Source organism: Rhinolophus hipposideros (assembly GCF_964194185.1).
Source record: "Rhinolophus hipposideros genome assembly, chromosome: 12".
Lineage (NCBI taxonomy): Eukaryota > Metazoa > Chordata > Mammalia > Chiroptera > Rhinolophidae > Rhinolophus > Rhinolophus hipposideros.
In genome coordinates, this window is record NC_138058.1 from 64,172,178 (window position 1) to 64,181,741 (window position 9,564).

Consider the following 9,564-nt stretch of genomic DNA (forward strand, 5'->3'; position numbering starts at 1 on the left):
AAGGTCTGATTCCTGTGGTCAAAAAGGTCAAAAGCGAATAATGCATTTTCATATGGCTAAGTAGTTATTAAGATACCACAACTGAGATTAGGAAGAACTACATACAAAGAAGAAAGTTAAAACTGCATGGGGAAAGTTAACACAAAATAAAGATAAATGGAGTAGAAGAAAATTTTGAGAGAATACCCCAAAATTCTGAGGAAAAGAATAAAAAGATGAAAGAGTATGGAGGACAGGAATATAAAATCTTATCAAAGTATAAATGTTATTTCAGAGATAAAACAACAGAACAGGAGACCTCTCTAAGACTTAATACCCAACTCCACAAACTGAACTAGGCAACTAGAGAAAGAGGTTTAGGAACATCTGGGTAGTATGGTTTTTATTTCATCCTAGAATTTGGTATGCTAATCATCATAGTCTGATCTACAGAGATTCCATGCTCTGCTTACTTGATCCTGGAGTCTCTAAGAATAAAATCAATGAGGAACACAGTCAAGACTTTCATTAGAAGAAACCGAAATATTTCAGGACAAGAAGGGCCTTCTTCAAGTCACAGGCCTTTACTCAATTTCCAGACTTTAGCCAGTTTATAAACCTCTAATTCCTTACATGAATGAAGACCAGGTCCTCTTTAAAAAGGATCCCATGCTGGATTATACCAAGAACATTCTTTTTGACATTCACCCAAAGGGTCATGTGACCATCCACCTGAGCAAATAGGAAAAGCAAAAAAAAAAAAAAATGGATAAGTCCTTCAGGAGCCACACCACTCTTTTTAAGAATAGAAAGCAGATGTAGCCTGAAAGGGTCTTCCTTTAAATGAAGGTGGTATATGCAATATAAGCCAAAGAAAACCCAAAGATACAGGAAAGTTGCATGATCAGGTTACTCAAATACCAGAAGCCTACTCCTCTGCCCTGTATCCCTCACCTCAAACAATACAAATGGCCTCATGGGGAGTTTCACAGAAGAAAGTGAAAAAAACAGAGTTTGGTTTGCACATGCTCTCACCTAATCCCAGTAACCTCCATAAAGAGACTGCTGAAGCACTGCATCCCCACCTAGGGGAGGCCTTGTCTGAGGAAAAAAGGAACTAGTCACTATTTTCACTACCTCTACCTGTGCATCTACTTTCCCCCAAAAAGAAATTGCTTGAGTTAAGAAACTATGCATATTAACTGGCAATAGCTAATAGTTTCTACAGGATGATTAGTAATTCTGAAGAAGCAAGACAGGAGGACTTATTACAAAGAAGTCTGAAGAAGAAACATGTGGATTAGCCTCTAAGAATTGACCAATAAAAAGAAAATGTGTAGGTCCCACGTGATGCTCAGCCAAGGGCCTGTGGAAAACATTCTTATTCAGGTCGACAGAGCCACCTATTCTGTGGATGTCACTCAGCCTCCTCCATCTGCCTCTCCAATGCTTGCTCAATAGAATCATGAAGAAAGTCTCCAGTGTCGTAGATAAAGCTCCTACCATTTTGTGTCTGAATATCAGACTGCAACCAGTCAGAAAAATTAGGGAAAAAACATAAGCAGGGATTTTAAAACCAAACCAATTATTCTGTACTATGCACAATTATATTATCTAAAGACACAACTTAAAATCAAGATGTTCCGAATCCAACAATCTTTACTCAATATTATATTCCTTAGAATATTACTGTATTCATAGAAAGTACTTACTCTGTGTGTACAAGATTGAGACATCAGAAAACTTGAATTTTATCTGACATTCAATAAATTGTGTGAAATTTGGGAACTGTGTTTTTTCTTAGAATCAGATTCTAAATCTGTAAAATGAGAAGGTTGAATTAAATTAGGGATTTTCAAACAATCCTTTATGCAGCAGCAGCAAGGTGCAGCAGCAGCAACAAAAATTCTTCTTATCCTAATATAAGATGCAAAAGAATAGGAAACATAAAATATCTATAAATTGGATTCATAAGCAGTGTTCTAATAATTTCATAAATTTATACCATTTACTTATTATAAAGCCAATAAGTGAGAATAAAACCATTCAGATGAACACAGTCTTATAGCAGCTTCATCATATAATTTGCATTATTGTATTTGGTAGCACAGTATTGAGCAAATCAGGCTCAGAAATATGTAATAGTTTCTCTATTATACATGATCCAACACAGATAGCTTCCAATAAAGATACGGTAGAGCCACAACTTAAATAATAAAAAGGTTAATCTGATGGCACAAGTTAGTACTTGCCTTTGTTTTTAAATTTAGTATATCATATTTGAATGTTTTATTTCTTTTTTAAAAAATAAGACTATATATTTCAAGAAATTAAATTCCAATCAATAGTTCACAAACTCCTGAATTTAAATAAAAACTTCACAGCAATCACAGTTCTCATGAGGTTTGCAGATAATACAATCTACAACACTATTAAAATTCATATGAAAAACCCTTCCTATATTAAAATTCCCCGATTCTACAGAATACATACAACAGATAATGTCACTCTTACTGTTTTGGGATTTGTCTTCTACGAATTCACACCTAATAAGCCTAGACCAGTGGGGTCCAACAGAAATATAGTTGAATATACACATTTTATTTTATTTTTACTTTTTTTTTTTTTTTTTTTTTACTTTCAGGGATACAAAACAATGTAATAGTTACACATTTATCATTTATATCCCTCACAAAGTGATAACTCCCCTCCCCCAATCTACTACCCCTCTGACATAGAGTACAGCCGTTACATTTCCACTATCTCTATTCCTAATGCTGTACGCCACTTTTTGTGAATATATACATACATATATATACATATATGTATATATATATATTTGTATATATATATATGTATATATATATATACATATATATATATATATAATATAGTTGACATTCATTATTGTTCAGCTTCAGCTTCAGGTGTACAGTGCAGTGATCAGGCATCTACACTATCCCTGAAGTGGTCTCCCTAATAAGACAAGTGTCCGTCAGACACCCTACAAAATCTTTATAACATTATTGGTTGTATTCCCGAAGCTGACTTTCATATCCCCTTGGCAATCTTGTGGTTACCGACTGTGCTTTCTAACCCCCTCACCTTCTCCCTCATCTCCATCCCTTCTCTCATCTAGCAACCCTCAGTTTTTCCTCTATATCTCTGAGGCTGTTTCTGATTAGTTCATTTATTCTTTTCTTTAGATTCCACATATAAGTGAGATCATATTGTATTTGTCTTTCTCTGTCTGACTTCTTTCACTTAGCATAACGTTCTCTAGGTCCATCCCTATTGTTGCAAATGGTAAGATTTCATTCTTCTTTATGGCTGTGTAATAATCCATTGTATAAATGTACCACAGTTTCTTAATCCAGTCGTCTACCGATGGGCATTTTGGTTGTTTCCATGTTTTGGCTATTGTGTGTAGTGCTGCAATAAACATAGGGGTACAAAAATTGTTTTGAATTAGAGTTTTGGATTTCTCTGGATAGATACCTAGGAGTGGAACTGCTGGGTCATAAGGTAGTTCCATTTTCAGTTTTTTGAGATATCTCCATACTGATTTCCATAGTGGATGCACCAATCCGCAATCCCACCAACAGTGCATAAGGGTTCCCTTTTCTCTACATCCTCGCCAGCACTTGTTGTTTGTTGATGTATTGATGATAGCCATTCTGACTGGAGTGAGTTGGTAACTCACTGTGGTTTTTATTTGCATTTCTCTAATGATTAGTGAGGGTGAGCTCATTTTCATGTGTCTGTTTGCCATCTGTATGTCCTCTTTAGAAAAATGTCTCTTCATGTCCTCTGCCCATTTTTTAATTGGGTTGTTTGTTTTTTTGGAGTTGAGTTTTTATAAATTTTGGATATTAACCCCTTATCGGATATATCATTGACAAACATCTTCTCCCATTCAATAGGATCCCTTTTTGTTTTACTGATGGTTTCCTTTGCTGTGAAAAAACTTTTTAGTTTGACGTAATCCCACATGTTTATTTTTTCTCTTACTTCCCTTGTCCGAAGGAATATATCAGTAAAAACCTTACTCGGGGTAATGTCTGTAAACTTTCTTCCTATATTTTCTTCTAGGAGTTTTATGGTTTCAGGTCTTACATTTAAGTCTTTAATCTATTTTGAATTTATTCTTGTATATGGTGTAAGGAGGTGACCCAGCTTCACTTTTTTGCGTGTGTCTGTCCAGGTTTCCCAGCACCATTTATTGAATAAACTATCTTTACCGCACCATAAATTCTTGCTTCCATTGTCATAGATTAAATGACCACATAGGCATGGATTTATTTCTGGGCTCTCTATTCTATTCCATTGATCTATGTGTCTGTTTTTATGCCAGTACCATGCTGTTTTGATTACTGTAGCCTTGCAGTATAATTTGATGTCAGGTACCATGGTACCTCCCACTTTGTTATTATTTCTCAAGATTATTGAGGCTATCTGGGGTCTCTCATGGTCCCATATAAATTTTTGGATTATATGTTCTATTTCTGTGAAAAATGTCCTTGGTAGTTTGATAGGAACTGTGTTGAATCTGTATATTGCCTTCGGCAGTATGGACATTTTAACGATATTAATTCTTCCTATCCATGAGCATGGTATGTGTTTCCACTTATTTGTATCTTCTTTAATTTCTCGCTTCAGTGTCTTATAATTTTCTGAGTACAGATCTTTTACTTCTTTGGTTAAATTTATTCCTAGGTATTTTATAGTCTTTGAAGCAATCGTAAATGGGATTGTTTTCTTAATTTCTCCTTCTGATATTTTATTATTGGTATATACAAATGCAACTGATTTCTGAATATTAATTTTGTAACCTGCTACTTTACTAAATTCATTTATCAGTTCTCATAATTTTTGGTAGAATCTTTAGGGTTCTCTATGTATAGTATCATGTCATCTGCATATAATGACAATGTTACTTCCTCCTTATCAATTTGGATACCTTTTATTTCTTTTACTTGTCTGACTGCTATGGCTAGAACTTCCAGAATTATGTTGAATAGAAGTGGAGAAAGTAGGCAACCTTGCCTTGTTCCTGATCTTAAAGGGAAAGGTTTCAGCTTTTCCCAATTGAGTAGGATGTTAGCTGTGGGTTTATCATATATGGCCTTTATTACGTTGAGATATGGTCCCTCTATTTCCATTTTCTTAAGAGTTTTTATCATAAATGACTGCTGGATTTTGTCAAATGCTTTTTCTGCATCTATTGATATGATCAAATGATTTTTAGATTTCATTTTGTTAATGTGGTGTATCCTATTAATTGATTTGTGGATATTGAACCAACCTTGCATACCAGGAATGAATCCCACTTATACACATAATTTTAAATTTTCTAAAAAAAATTTAAATTTCTTTCCTTATATTCAGATCTCCTTATAATGCTTCAAAAATTTTTTTAAAGATTTCACTTCAGTTCTAAAAGAAATTTAAATTTCTTATATTCAGAGCTCCTTATAATGCTTCAAAAAATTTTCAAAGATTTCACTACAGTTCATTAGCTACATCTTCACATTAAGATTTTCATTTTTCAGCTTTTCTCCCCTCTGTGGTAACGCGGGGCTCTGTTCACCAGGATGGGATTTGTTCAAGTTGTCAAGAATAAAGCATACTTCAAGAGATACCAAGTGAAATTTAGAAGACTCCATGAGGGTAAAACTGATTACTATGCCCAGAAACTCTTTGTAATCCAGTATAAAGATAAGTACAACACACCCAAATATAAGATGATTGTTTGGGTAGCCAACAGAGATATCATTTGTCAGATTGCTTATGCCCGTATAGAAGGAGATATGATAGTTTGTGCAGCTTATGCTCATGAACTCCCCAAGTACAGTGTGAACGTTGGTCTGACAAATTATGCTGCAGCATATTGTACTGGCCTGCTGCTGGCCCGCAGGCTTCTCAATAGGTTTGGCATGGACAAGATCTATGAAGGTCAAGTGGAGGTGACTGGAGATGAATACAATATGGAAAGCATTGATGGTCAACCAGTGTCTTCACCTCCTATTTGGATGCAGGGCTTGCATCCTCTGGAAATAAAGTTTTTGGGGCCCTGAAGGGAGCTGTGGACGGAGGCTTGTCTATCCCTCACAGTACCAAACGATTCCCTGGTTATGATTCAGAAAGCAAGGAATTCAATGCAGCAGTACATCAGAAACACATCATGGGCCGGAATGTTGCAGATTATATGCATTATCTAATGGAAGAAGATGAAGACACTTACAAGAAACAATCCTGTCGATACATAAAGAACAATGTAACTCCAGACATGATGGAGGAGATGTATAAGAAAGCTCATGCTGCTATATGGGAGAATCTAGTTTATGAGAAGAAAGAAGCCTAAGACAGAAGTTAAAAAGAAGAGGTGGAACCGTCCCAAAATGTCACTTGCCCAGAAGAAAGATTGGGTAGCGCAGAAGAAAGCAAGCTTCCTCAGAGCTCAGGAACGGGCTGCTGAGAGCTAATAAACCAAACAAGTTTTCTATGAAGATTTTTCACATAGGCAATAATAAACTTAAGCAACTAAAAAAAAAAGATTTTCATTTTTCAGAAAAAAACATAGAAGATAAACGAGATTCAGGGCCTTGAATTTAGGTTTTCTGGTTGAGTCCAGTTCTCTATATACATTACTCCCACTGTTTCACACTGCTTTTTCAACTAAACAAGAACTAAAATAAAAGTGAAAGATACTAATCCAAAAACAAAAGTACAAACAAACAGAAATAGGCAAAGCACCCTCCTTGAATAGAATCAACTTATTAATTCTTCCTTTCCCAAGATTTAAGATAGTTTTGGTGAAACTCTGACTAGTAATGATAAGGTTACCATGTTCCAAAAGACTGACTCAAGTTGAGCATTTTCCCCTGGTTTTCACCCTTCTATTGTCTCCATATATTCAGAGCAGTTTCTGGATTCAGGTCCTTAAGGATATTGATGCAGTTGAAATAAAATAAGTTAGAATATTTTTAATCTTCATATTTCAAAATGAGGGCTTCAATTTGTTGACATTCTTTATTAAGGCAGTCCTCACCCAGAGGCAATTTTGTTGCACCAGAAATATTTGGCAATGTCTGGAGCTTTATGTGCTGTCATAACTGGACCGGGGTGGAGGCAGGGGTTGTTATTGGCACAAAATAAGTAGAGGCCAGAGATGCTGCTAAACGTGCACAGAAGAGCCTCCCACACAGAAAGAATTCTCAAAATGGCTGTAGTGCATAAGATGAGAAACTGCTTCACTGAAAGCAAAAACAAATACCAGACAGACAAAAGAACCAATTTTTTTAACTACCTAAAAGAATTAGGAGAAAATATGACAATTTTTTTTTCTGTCTTACATTGAAGAAGGCTTTCTTCAAGAGATAAAACCTAGAGGCTACCAAAAAAAAATGAAAATTAGAAATGTTTGAATCAAAAACATAAAGCTACGACAAAATTAAAACCAATATAATCTACCACACAAAAAATGTGCTCAGGCCAAATATATTCAATCACCTTTGGCTCCACTTTCTTGCATCCTGCACACAGTCCACCGGGAAATCCTACTGGGTTCATCTTCAGAACATATGAAAAATCGGACACTTTCTTCCAGTTCTGCTGCTACAACCCAGGTCCAAACTACCTTCCTCTGTCGTCTGTAATACCAGATTACTCCTTTGTCTTCCTGCTTCTATCCTTAACCCTACCCTATGCATACCCACGATTATTCTCAGCTCAAAACATTCAGTAGCTTCTAATTTCATTCCAAGTGAAAACTAAAGCCATCACAAAGGCTTATAAAATCGTAAAGATCTAACCACTACCACTGTCATCAGGACATCCCCACCCCCTTTTCTCTTACCTTATTCCTCATTACTTTAGCTAAAGTGCCTCACTGTTCCTTGAACTTCTTATCTTTGGGTTTGGGCTTTTTGCTCCCAGAGCACAGCTTACTCTCTCACTTCCTTCATGTTTTTGTCAGAATGTTTCCTTCTAGGTGAAGCATTCTCTTTACCACACTATCTAAAACTGCAAGCTTCCCCTAATTTATTAGTGTGGTGCAAAAGTAATTCGTTTCTGCAAATTATTTTTAACCTTATAAACTGCAATTACCTTTGCACCAACCTAATAGTGTTCTCTCGGCACCTCCTTAATCTCTCTCTGTAGCACTGGAAGAGTTCTATTAAACCACTGCTTCTCAAATATTTGGTCTCAGGACCCTTTTATACTCCTAAAAATTAATGAGGATACTATTATAGACCAAGTTTGTGTTTGCCCTCCAAAATCCTTATGTTGAATCTCTACCTCCCAATGTGATGGCATTAGAAAGTGGGGCCTTGGGAGGTAATCAGGATTAGATGAGGTCATGAGGATGGAGCCCTCAAGAATGTAATTAGTGCCCTTATAACAGTCACAAGGGAGCTTGCTTCTCTCTGCTGTCTGCCATATGAGGATATAAGAACACCGTCATCTATCAGCCAGGAAGTGGGCTCTCACCAGAACACCTGATCAGCTAGCACCTTGATCTTTGACTTCTCAGACGGCTGAACTGTGCAATATAAATTTATATTGTTTATTGGCTATCTAGTTTTAAAAATTTTGTTACAGCAACCAAGCTAAGACCGACCCTAAAGAGTGTTTATGTGGCTTCTAGGGGTCAACATTTACTATATTTGAAATAAAACCAACTTTTAAAATATTTATTGTTTAAAATAACAGTAAGCCTATAAATGTTAACAAATATTTTCATGAAAGATAATTATATTTTTCAAAACCGAAAAAAAAATTAGTGAGAAGATTTACGTGGTTTTATAAATTTTTGTAAATTTCAATGTCTGCTTAACAGGAAATAGCTGGATTCTCATAGCTGCTTCTGCATTCGATGTGATGCAATAGGCTGTTTTGGGTAGAGTATGTGAATGAAATCTGACCACCCACAGTTATGTACTTAAAGAAGGGAGGGATATTTTAATAACTTTTTCACATAACTGAGGATGTTCTTCTTTGATATTCACAAAAACTCAATGAATGATAATATCTTAGAAGGTATTACAAAATGAAATATTAAACCATATAAATGAAATTTTGGTACTGTTACCTTAAAATCCCTTGGTCTATCTTGCATTTTGATGGCATTTCTAAAATGAATTATTTTAAAGACATTACATTGATTCAAATTACATTCATTTAGTGCTCCCCCAGTGGTGCGGCGGTAGGGTTCTCGCCTGCCAAATTACATTCATTTGAAAATTTTGATTCAGAATTATTAAGAGCTTCCATATATTGATATATTGCATTACCGAACATCTCAAAATCAAATTAATATCACCACCAACTTCATCAGAAAACTCAGCGACTGGGAAGCCACCAAGCTTGCAGTAAGAGGCACAAGTTTTCTGACTTTCTAATTTTGCCTTTTTAAGGCTTGAATTGTATCATTGACAAACACTGTCAGTTGTTTCTCTTAAAGTGTCAAGCTTGCTTTACTCATCCCCCCCACCAAAAAAAATTGTCTGCGAAATATCCAAATCTGAATAACCATAGTTTTTACTGAAGTAACAATGAGACCACACAATGGTTGTATGCCAT

The 9,564-nt window shown here is 35.6% G+C and overlaps 1 pseudogene across 1 annotated transcript; it reads left to right on the forward strand.

The window, feature by feature from the left end:
• The first annotated feature begins 5,573 nt into the window (after positions 1 to 5,573).
• Positions 5,574 to 6,464, forward strand: LOC308505881 (large ribosomal subunit protein uL18-like; annotated as a pseudogene). Its single transcript has one exon. The product of its transcript is annotated as a large ribosomal subunit protein uL18-like (transcript).
• The last annotated feature ends 3,100 nt before the right edge of the window (positions 6,465 to 9,564 follow it).